The sequence below is a fragment of the Oryzias latipes genome, chromosome 22, assembly GCF_002234675.1.
Source record: "Oryzias latipes chromosome 22, ASM223467v1".
Taxonomy (NCBI): Eukaryota; Metazoa; Chordata; class Actinopteri; order Beloniformes; family Adrianichthyidae; genus Oryzias; species Oryzias latipes.
Genome location: NC_019880.2, coordinates 26030917 through 26043307, shown reverse-complemented (window position 1 = coordinate 26043307; position 12391 = coordinate 26030917). Strand labels below are relative to the sequence as shown.

The 12391-nt window shown below is 38.5% G+C and overlaps 1 protein-coding gene across 1 annotated transcript in view; it reads left to right on the top strand.

Moving 5' to 3' along the window:
* babam2 (BRISC and BRCA1 A complex member 2) overlaps positions 1 to 12391 on the top strand; it is a 100487-nt gene that overhangs the window by 15426 nt on the left and 72670 nt on the right. The gene's annotated exons all lie outside the window — the stretch shown is intronic.

Here is a 12391-nt window from a genome sequence, read left to right as displayed (position 1 = left end):
CAGAAGTGAACCAAAAAGAGTAAATAATGGTTGTGCTGTGCAGTATGAGCAGTGAAAAGAACTGCATATAGCAAAAAATGTTTGTGGGAATCATGAGAAGGTTTAACTGACAAATCGGAGGCCTCAATAAAAGTATCCTTCAAAACGTTTGATTGACAGCTTTCGTGCTTACTGACGTCGTCTGGCTCCAACATTTCATCGTCCATACTGTGGAAAAAATGCCCACTAAATCGACTTCAGTTAGTTTGAACCTGAAGCCATTTTCTATGAGGTGACTTCACACTCACTCTTTGCAATTTCAGTCAGTGTGTGGATGGATGTTCAAGCGCCATGAATACATGTTCCTTCCTGGTCAGAGGTTGACCCCCCCCCCCCAAGCGGCTACCTGTTGATCATTTTCTGACAGATTTTGAGAATGTTGTGTGTGAAAGAAACTAAAATGAATGAGGAAATGAAATGTGTTACCAGCCAATCCAACCTGAGTCCACTGGACTATCCGGGGTAAAATCAAGCTGATTTGGATGTTGAGGCATTTTCCGGGCATCTCTGGTCTGCATCGTACTGATAGAGGAGAGGATTTACCTCATGGTTTGACGTCAGTGCATCATGTGACAAAATGCTACTTGTGTGATATGATTTTGTTGTGTTTGCTAAATACTTAATGTTGGTGCGATGAGTTTACAGATGGAATGACTTTTGTCCAAAACTCTTTGACCTTTGACATTATAAAAGCCAAAATGCTTCTAAGCCTTGAACAGAGCTGGTAGGATCACGCCGTCTGTTGGGTCAGCCATGTTTGTTTGCTCTTTAAAATGGTCAGAGTGAAAAATGTGCTGCGCTGTTAAGTTCCACTTGATACTTTTAAGTCAAATCATGTTAAATTTTTAACTACTGATTATGTAAAATTTACAAAGACAAAATCATTTACAGATCGTAATTGATGCATCTAATAATCAATTTTCCTTGTTTTATGGCCATTAATACCCACAGAGTGAGCCTGCCCTGCTCCCCGTCATCCAACTGTTAACACTCTCCCGCTAGCGACAATGCCAAGCTAACATTAGCGGTGCAACAACATGGCGAGCAGTATCGGAGCTATCCAGATGCCAGCTCGAACAAAGAACATAAAGACGTACGTGGGTGTATTTGTGTGTGGATGCATCAGAATGGAGCACAGCTGGGCGCTGTTTTAATTTCCATTTTTTACTTTCATGTCCTTTTACCATTCATTTATTATTGCTGTTTGTTTTTCATGAGTTCATGTCAGTGTAGAGCTGTGCCAGCACCTTTACAGCTTGCTGATGAAGCAAATCCAGTTCTATTTGGCTTCTTCAATCCCCACAAAGTTGTCCAGAGCTATTTCTGACACCGTTTAGTTCACTAAAGCTAAATTCCCCCACTTGTGTCAGAGTCTGGGAGAAAAAAAGCGGAGAATTGCTCACTGTCTGGTAAATCCAGCTGTGCACATACGGGGAAGTACCTCTGCTTAGCCAGTGCTCTGCAGGGCTTTTATTGTTTATTTTTCCCCACCGTGTTGTGCCTCGTCTCACTTCTCGCTCTTCAGTCCCCTTTGAAATCCTCCCTCTCCCCCTCACTCCCTCTGTGTTCTGGTGAATTTTCAGTAAGGACTTCCCCCTTTCTCCAAAACCTCAGGATTCTCAGCAAATCCTTCAATTTCAAGCCGACTCTCAGAGGAAACGTTTACTGTCAGCCCTGCGTACGTCTGAAATGTGCCAAACCACCCATTAGATTAAGAGTTTTGAAGGAGTAAAGTGAAACCTCATCTTAACTGAGTCTTAATACTTAAGAAGCAGAACTTCAACACACAAAGTTTTAGACAGTTTGGAGGTAACAGTTGGTCTAATTTTAGATCTTGTGTTGGTGGAATGCTTCATGTTTTAGCAACACTGTTGTTCTTCTTTACAGCCAGTTAAGGGCTGTCATTACCTTCTCCATTCAGGCTTGTGTTTTTCTCCTCTTTCATCAGGCCCTGGAAAGGTTTATCAAATGCTTTTTTCTTTTTTGTATAGACTCATAATAGTTGTTTGTAAAGACAAAACCATGTAAAGCTCGGTGCTGTTCGGCCCGATACCGAATGAAGTTGTGAAGCGGGGCAGAATCTGTCACCAGCAAGTAAATCACTTTGTGTTTACAGTTATTTCACAAACGGATCCGGAAATTCTGACATTACAAAGGAAACAATAAAATATGTTTCTTGTCAGGAAAAGATAAATAGTAAAAACTGAAAATAACAGGGAAAAATGAAGGCTGCTTCTAGAAATCTACATTGATGCACATCACTGCGTTCTGGACCTGCTAAACTCTAGTTTAAACGTTGTTTTTTTTCTCTTTTGATCGTGGTTAATCATTAGCCGAGTCGCTGAAGCCATTTTACTCTCAAAAACGTTCCTTCTATCTGGGGCTAAAATCTGCTCTTTGGAAAGATCTCGAGTTTTGAAACTAAAAAGTAAAAATCAACATCTTAAAACGTATATCTAAACACGAAAACCACTTAAAACACAAAAACTGGAGAATTAAGCTGCTCCTAGAAGTTATTTAAGAGTTTGTTCCTGTTTATAATGAGGTTTCATCTGCTGAAGGGCTGTAATGAAGCAAGTGGTGTTGAAAATACTTGTTTTCCTGGAAAGATTGTTGTGCTGTGGTCGTCTTGAGCAGCCTCACCACAGGAGGAACACAACTTTTCCTGTGACATAGGGACCCGGGGGCCGGGGCCTCATTTATGAAGACCTCTGCGGGAAATCCTTCTGTAAACCAGGTGGAAATCTGAAAAAATATGTATATATTTGAAAAGAATAAAGTCTAGGGAAGTCATGCCACACATGTACTAACATAAAGTGTTAACTTTATCATTATAAGTATTTATAGTAATATACAGTAACATAAATAATAAATACCATTATTTATACTTTGTTTCTAGCCAAACACTGACGGCATGATAACACACCGTCACCTCCATGCCCTATGACTGAAGAAGGGGGCTTTTCCTGTTCTCATTAAGACCGACTGTTTTCTACGGAGAAGCCTGAAAACGTTCTTACTCGTCTTGTGTTTAGATTTGACTGTACGCTAGACTCTGTTGAGATTCTGGCGTAGCTTGATGATGGGGGGCCTGGTTCTGATGGACCGCCTCCTCTCTCCAGATGGGAGTGGAGGACGGACTATGTCAGCATGTCTGGGACGAGGAGGGTCATCTTCTGAACATATGCTACGAACTTTCCTAAACAACCAAAGCTACTTTAATGCAAACTGTACATCAGGCTGTGTCTGTAATGTATTTAGTATTGGGAAGAAGCAGTTTGCTCAAATAAAGTGAAATGACAGACAAATCGCCGAAAAGCCTTTCAGTTAACTTCAGTCCTAATTGGTGATCTTTCTTTTTGACGCATTTTAGGTACTCAGACTATTTAAATTAGCAGCAAGAAATCACTGCAGCTATTTTTTCCAGCCACCTGGCTTTTCCATTCTCCAAAGGAAATCCCCTGAATTTTTCATACCATGCAAACCCAATAACATACCACTACCATGGAAGACTAGATTTACTGTCAGTGCAACACAAATAGTTTGATGTTTATTGCTTGTCTGCCTTGTAGGTACTAAAGGTACTAAAAGAGTTTTTTTTTAAATTAACCCTTTTATAATTTTGTCTTTTTATAGTTATTTTTTGAGTTGCTGTTAATTGGTTCTACCCTAGATGAACAAACGAAAAAGAATTGTCAAATGAATCTTAAAATCCCAGAAGAAATGGGTTCCTGGGTTCTCCAGGGTTAAAAGATTCCTCCTAGTATTTTCTAGTTTTTTGTCATCAGCGATATCACACAGCCAGGAAATCAAACGGAAAGTTGTTGAGTGAACAGGCTTTAGTTTGTTTAATGAAATTAGTTACGAGTGCTGTTCTAGTGAAAACAGCAGGGCAGGTCTACCCACGGGGCTGCTGGGAAAAATGAGGAACCAGGAGGAAGTGATGCAGATGGAGGCAGGAAGGGAGGAAAGGTTCAGTGTTTCTTAAAATTCATTACACAAATAGTGTTGCACAACACAGTTTCAGCTCCTAAAGACAAACTAACAGGTTTGTATACATTAAATATAAACATGATTATTTTGAGGAAGATTTTTTTTACGTCTACTTTAAGTTTAGTTTATTAAATTATGTTTTTTGTTAATTAGTAATGCTTGGTTATCTTCCAAAGTGAACTATTACAGATAAAACAAACTTATAATTATGCAATGATTTCTAGGAATTACACCAATATGATTAAAAAGGAAGTATGAATCACCAACTATATGATAAAAATAGTGGAGCGCTAACAATAATGTAAAAAGCGCAAGAGCTCCAGTCTGTATAGTAGCCTGATATGGAGAAAGCCCAAACAGCACAGTTATTAGTAATCAATATTAGAGCCATCACTTAGAAACCCAAAGATTTCTTTTCAGTTTGTGCTGCTCTTAGTGTTCTTTTATTTGGTTTCATGTATCGTTTCTCCAGTTTGGACCTGCTTATTGATGTACATGTGCATGGACTTTGTATTTGGGGAGTTCCTAAGCTTTTGCCATTCATCTCCTTCTGTCGTGGTTTAGCCCTGCACCTCTGCCCTTACTGCCTTCCGCTTATTATTCCTCAAGCTGGTAAGAGTAGCAGATGAAAACGAAGTCTCAGTTTATAACTAAAGTTCTAGAGAAGTGCTTAAAAAGCAAAAAAGTCAAATATTAGGTTTTAAAAGTCAATTTACTGTTGTAATTAACGCTCATAGACTATTATTAAAAGCTGTAATGCAATTCATCCCAAGCAGAAGGAAATTGTTATAATCCAACAAATATACATGGTTCTTATACCACAATGACAGATCTTTGATGTGATCCTAAGAAAAAGGGTGCCTAATGGAAAAAAACTTCCTCTAGATGGAAAAAAAGAAGGGCAAAACCTCCAGCAGATCTAGAATTTTTCAAAGTTCAGCTTCTGTCATGTCCCAAAAATTTCTGCTTTTGTTTTAGTTATGAGGGAATTGGAGATTTTATTCAAACAATCTGTGATCTGTATTTCTCTTAGATGTAGCTGTAGCCATAGGAACTTTATTATATCTATTTGTTTATATTGTTATGTAAGACATGAATAATGTCTTGTATAAAGCATGTTTGCCACAGTTCAAAAGTCTGAATAAAAAAAGCCATAAAGAATTGAATTCACCAAAACCAGGGTCCAATTGGACCATCTGCTGCTCCTTAAAACAGCTAAACTGTTGTCAGTTTGAGTTTACCATCAAAGAGCGTATCTATAGACATAAAAACCAAACTGTGTTTAGATTTGACAGCTCTGTGCTGAGATCCACACAGAGCTGGATGAGGGGGGTTCTGGTTCTGGCTGGCGGAGTGCATGTCTGGGACGAGGAGGGTCATCGTCTGAACAAGCGAAGCCACTTTAATGCAAAATCCAAATGATAAATCTTTGTTCAATAAGAAACTCAAACCTGAGTTAAGTTAAGTTCACAACTAAATCAGCCTTTTTCCATTTTTATCAAATAGTGAGACGTCTCATGTCCAAGCAAGATTTAGAGAAGTTGACTCATGCCTTCATCTCCTGCAGGCTGCATTACTGTAGTGGTAGGCTGTCTGCTTTTCCTCTTTTAAATGTGCACACATTTAGAAGTTCAGTCAGAACAGTGCTCTAAGAATTTGGACCAGAACCAGGAGAGCTAAGCACATTCTCTGGTTCTTACATGAGCTTCCAGCTCAGTATGGCATAGATTTTAAAGTACTGCTGCTGGTTTATGAACCACTTAATGGTGTGGGATAAAATACTTATATTACCAGAGCACAGACCCGGCAGAGATCTGAGATTTGCAAAAAGCAATCATCTGGTAGAATCCAAGAGCCAGAACTAAGCAGGTTGGAGCTGCTTTTTGCCGGTGTGCTGCACTGGACCCAGCCTTTTTTGATGAGATCAGGCGTTTAGCATCTTTAGTGATAACTATGTTCAAACCTCAAGTGTTCTATTTCGGTGGTGTTGTTTCAGTTGCTAAAGTCTTACCATTTCATGCACCTTGTTATTATTTTGATTATTCTGTTTATTTCTTCAGTTTTTTCCGTATACTGCAGAAGCTTTTGCGTCTGCGTCTGAAATGCCTCTGCATAGGAAAGGCGCTGTACAAGTTAAGTTGTCTCCCCTTACCCTGCCTTGGTGCATGTATCCCATCCCACAGTATCCACACGAAATGTCCAGACGGACAAAGTCCAGTGCCTTCTAAAAATCCACAAAACTCATGGACTGGATGTCCAAACTCCTGAGTTTGTTTAAAAATTAAAAAGTGTTTCTATGTGCAATGTTCGAGACAGAACCCACATTGTTCTTCCTAACTTTCTATATTTCCTATTAATTGGACTCCCTTGTCCATTATACTAACGTAGGGATGGGTACCGGTACTAGACTTTATTCTGCGCAGGTGCCAAACTGGTAATTTTGAAACAGTTGTAGTGCATTAACGGTTGGACTGTGCATTAGCAAGACTTTGGCGATATGATCGGTATCACGATACACTAGTCACATTACAATATAGATCCCAAGACTGTGCCAGAGACAACATATCACTTTATTTGAAAGAATATGACTTAAAAAAAACGTTGTCTGTAAACTAATACACCTTTCCCATAAATAAAATTGTACAAAGACATTGTCTTTAACTATCAGAGCTTCAAGCAACTGTATCTGACATACAGTACAGTGACATACACTTTTAATAAAACGGTCCAGGTGCCTAAGTGGTGCTTGAACAGGTGCTTTAAAAAATTATAATATTCTTTTCCATAAACATTTGTGACGAAGCAGCGTCACAGAGTAAAGAAGATCACTAAAATGTGCCTAAAATACCTTATTTTGTCTTTTCTGCTAGTCTGCACTGCGGTGCTGCGTCTGTTTTCACACATGCTGAAGTACACACAAATTCCACCGCCTGTTGCCCGACATCCGTCCACCATCAGATCCAGCAATACTTTATCCAAGTGTACAACCTTTTGCCTCTCAGTGGAAGAATAGAACATGTGTTTTTCTTCTTTTAGCTCGTCCTTTTACGAGTTGCTTCAGTGATTGCACATGTGAGTTCAGTTCAAGGATGGTTGACCTTCCTGCATTTACCTGGACTTGGGAACGGCACATGGAAACGCGACAGAGTGCCTCATAGAATAAAATAGTTGATTGTCATCGTTCAGACAAAAAAGGTGAATCAACAAACAAAAAGTACAGACCCTAAAGTGTTGCTCTTCTTGGAGGGTTGAGAACATAATCAAAGGATCCAGAGTGTTGGAGGAACTCTACCTTAACCACCTGAGGGTTCTAACTGCATCATTAAACTCATGAAAAGCACATTTCCATGGTTTTACCAGTGAGCTTTCCTTGTCTGTACCTGTCTGCTTCATTTGGTTTAACAGCCTCTTTTACATGTTGTGTCTTCCACCATGTTTAAAGGTTGCTACACAGCACAGGGACTGTATATATTTGTTTGATTCAAAACACTGCAGCCTTGCTTGTAGAAAGCTTTTCAAATGCTGACTCCAACAGTGGAGCTCACTGCTGCCTCAATTAGTTGCTTGTAGCAGGTTGCTTTGTGGTTTCCATTGAAATCAATAATAGGCTAGGTGCGTATTTTGCACAGTTCTGTAAGATTTGGTGCGACTTGCCATTGTTGCAGCAGTGGTCCCATAGAGTCTTGTACTATTAACTGAGCAGATCAGACCTTGTCATACAAGACAAATCTGGCTTTGTTTTTTTGTGGTGAACGTAGGTTTCATTTTGTAATGCTATTGCTTTTACGGCATTGCATTGCAGATTTTTTTCACCAGGCCTGTGAAAAAAATCTCAGAGAACAACTAAAGTGTCATATTTTATGATCAAGGACAAGAAAGTAAGTTGGGCCTCTATAGCCTCACACCTACATAGCAAAGAGCAGACAGATCACTAAACAATTGATAATACTAACAGTATTAAGCTGAAAATGTTTCACAAACTGTTACATTTTTGTATATTAAGTGTGCAGAAAACTCAAAAACTTGTTCTGACAAGAAGATCTATAATTTACCTGGCTTAAAAAAGAAGTGATCTGTTGTACCACCAATACAACTGGTGTCCCTTCTGATTTTGAAATGTTTGAAAAGACAAACAGAAATAAATCAATGTTTTGTGTTTATACATGTTTTTCTTGTCATTACTGTTGTGTAAATCATTGACTAGAATTGTGGAAAATAAGTACTATGGATATGTGAGCAATCAATTCATAGTGTTAAAATAACTACAGCATATTATTATTATCATTACTATTAGGTACTATACTAGTCTTTGGTTTTGTTTTTTGGGAAATAAAAAGCCCTCATCCTCCAAAAGGTTGGTGATCCCTGGTCTGGACTGTGGCCTACCACTAATACTGCTGTGTTTGAAAGGTTTAAAAATAAAAAAAAAAGGTAAAACTCAATTAGTAGAAGTTTGCTTTTATAATATGAAAAACCATGTAAACTTATATTAGATCTCATTCAAGTTCTTAACCTAAAGTTTTTTATCATGACATTTAACAATGAAATATCTTTTTTTCATATTGCAGAAGAGGATCTACAATTGTTTACAGAACAGTATTACTATTCTAATTTTGTTGATTCCTGTTGCTGGAAAACTGTCAGTCTAGGGTAAGAGGGGGGGGGGGGGGGGGGGCACCACCACCACCACCACTATTATTAACACTCATTAGGCTTTAAACAATTAATTAATTCCTACATAATTTGAAGCCACCAACCAAAACTCATGAACTTGCTTCAGTAATTTTTAAAAGTCTTATAATTTTATTTAGAATTGCTTTTAAAAGCAGCCAAGCAAACTGTTCAATCCAATAAAAACATTAACATAAACCAAAATAATTCACAAACAGAAAAGATAGAAAAACAGAATTATATTAATATTAGCCATTTGACATTAATTTGTCTCTTTTAAAAACATTGAACTGATCAATCACTTCACTTCCTGCTTTTATTATAGGATGTGATTAGATTGATATGTTACATTTGATTATTATTATTTATTTTTACATCTTTTGTGTTAACTAAAACAGCTAAATAGCTAAATAACAAGGTCATAGGCTGAATCTAAACCAGCACTGGCCAGTCTCTGTCCCTGAGGGATTTCCATGTCCCTCCCAGAAGGACTTTAGTCCCGACTGCCCTTGTGGGTGGATATGGGCAAACTAGGACGGGGTACAAAATGTCAAGGTTGTAGACATGCACCTCACTGACTAAAGTGTTTCGTAAGCTCACTGTGCTACAGCATCACCCTTACTTATAAGTGTGTGTAACTTACAGTATCCTTCCAATACTTTAAGGTACTTGCCACACACACGACAATGTGTACGCTCCTTTTTAGTGACATCCCTTTAAGTGGCCACACAAGCTTCAGTGGAGCTGCAAGACATAGACGCTCTTATCTACGACCCTCCAGCAGCCAGAACAACACAAAAACCTGCAGCATAAGTACAGGTCAACCCCTCGAATGGGTGACTAACTCTTTAACCCGGTGTGTTCTACCGAAGCGCCAAGATAGATGAAGAAGAAGCCACGCTTCCACCCTTGAGGCCCGCGATTGGTCCCCCTTGTTTCTACCCTTCTCCCATCAGATGAGAGGAAATGTTCTCAACCTCACATTACCCATGGTAACCTTGAATGCCAGGCATTAATGAGCATTTCCGATCTGTATCAGCAGCTTGTCCCCTTACTGTTCTAACAAAGGGCCTCAGATGCCCCATAAACCAAGAAACGCCATTGTGGCCACAGTGTACAAACCGCTACAAACCGTTTCCTTCCTGCCTTTGCGAATAATGCATTCCACTTTTTTAGAGTTTGCCATCGGTAGTGCTCAGTGATTTTCTAGGCCTTCTTTTAATGGTCAGTGCATTGTCTGCAGCCATGCAAATAAGAAAAAGAGTTGAGCAATTAAAACCAATGAAAGGGAGGGAAAAAAAGGGGATTGAAGTATTTAAACCTAAGCAGGACCAGTCAGCCCTTACAGGGCTTATACCTTCATTAAAAGTCTTTAACGGTGTTATTTCTGTCAAGAAGTTGTTCCGTGTTGGACACAAGCCTATAAAAATCACAAGTTACTATAAAAAAACAAACACTGGGCTGAGAGTGCCAAGTGTCTTAAACACATGACAAGAGCAATTTAGCGTGATCTTACACTTGGCACTCTCGGGGGGCGAAAGAGGGTGTGAGCCCACTCTTGAATTAGAGACTAACAGAGATTAATTTAATACTTGGGAGTTTTTAATGCCTCACACTTTCAAGTCTACAGCGATTTATTGGATCAGGCTGCCAGCATCTATAAAAATCACATCGAAGACGTAAAAACAAATATCATCTTTTGGCCTATATAATTATCTTGCCATTTCAGATGGCAGTCTCTCTCTTATTGGCCTTAATATTGGATCGAATGATACAGACGGATGGCAAAGGAAGACATAATTCTGTCAACTTGGGTCTTTTCAGTGTGAAGATGCCCAATTTAGGTGCACTCTTTTTTATTTTTTATTAATTTGATTTTTTTCTCCTTAAGGAAAGCAGCGGCTTTACTGAGCTCTTCCAAAACAACGTTTGCATCGTACTCTGACAGAAACTGCAGTTCAAAAGCACAACTAAAGTCTGGCCCATGTGGAAATACTGCAACATAACTTAGAAATGTTCAACGTATGAATGCCACTCATAGAAATGTAAAAGGTGGAATTCTTGATATGAATATGATAACTGGAAAAAAAAGTATGGTAAGTAAAGCGTTGTACAGGGGGGGTTATCTAAAACTGCTTCCAATCCTTTCCAAGCAAATAATTAAACTCTCTTTTTTTTTTTTTTAACTTGTCCTGTCCAACAGCTGGGCAGGCAGATGACAGCTGAGGGCCTCTTGTGTTGGACATATTTTACTTTAACAAGAGGGGTTATTAATCTTCAGACAAACCAAAGGTATGTCTGAATAAACCCCTTTTGTAATAAAAAATAAAAAATAATTAAAAAAATAAAAAATAAAAATAATAATAATTAAACTCTTTTTGACAATGGATTCATAAAATCACAGCTTTTTTTCCTCATAATTTTACTACATTTTTGTCAAATTTATGCATTATTTAAATATTAGGTGACTCTAATACTGAGTGCATTTTTTCATTTTTATTACCCTAAATCTTTAATAATTTCTTTGCAGTTTTTAATAAATTACTACTAAAATGTATTTAATCTGTAAAGATGTAAATGATTAGGCAGAAAGAAGTTATAGTTTTATTTTTCAAGATTTGACATTTGCTGTGTTGGCACAGCATCTATTGTTGTCTTCTTCATGACTATCAAAAATGCAAAACCTAATGCTAATCCACTATATTTGTAACATGCCGTTTTCAGAGTTACTGAATCAAAACCTAATATCTTAAGGTAATACGATTATTAATTGCCTTTATAGATAAACAGTCTCTTTTTTTTCTTAAATGGAAGGTATTGGTGATGCATTTATTTGAGTGACAGGTTTTATCTTCAGCCAAGGTAAGGCTTAAATCATCTGACACAGGTTTAGCCACTGTGTTGTGACAAAATAATAGGATTATAAGGTCCAGATTAAGCCCCGGTCTATTGTTTAAAGGCTGTGATCCTTACCCCCCGTGGTTAAAGCCTGCAGAAAGACATTCCCTCTGAACGGATGAATGCACAGGCCTGGTAGATGGATGTTATTTCATCAAATGTTTAATCTCAGCTTTCAAAGTGGCTAGATTTGTGACTAGAGCATCATTTTATGTTCTTCATGTATCAAATCTGTACATTTTTCACAGGGCTTATCCTATTCACAAAGGGGAGAAAAAAAGATTTGTTTAGGCGCACACAGCCTTCAGCAGAACATTCCAAACCAATTCAGAGTTTTTACATACTTAGATGTCTGGAGCCCAACCACGCACACCCTACAGCACATCCACACTGCTCTTTTTCATCTTTCTCCGTGTTTGTTTCAGTGTTCAACTGACTTCCTGTTAACTCAAAGTCAGAACAGGCAGAGTGGAACTGTCTTCTGCTGCTGGTCAGAGTCCTTTCAACAGCGGGGCTCGACGTCCTCAGTTTGAAGTCTGAAAAAGCCAACCCTGCTTCTGCATATTTTCTGTGACACATCCATGCTAATGTGAGAATGAAATGGCTTCCTCTTCTTCACCAAATCCAGTCTTAGGAAGGATTTTTCTCACCTTTCTTTGTTCCAGCTTTTCTGCAGCGACGTTTACAGACTTGAATTCAGCAAAGGGACTCGAAGCTAAATGTCACGGTTTACACCATCGTAGTTTCAGCACATGGTCATAAAACGTTTGTACTTGGTAGCAGCAAAGTG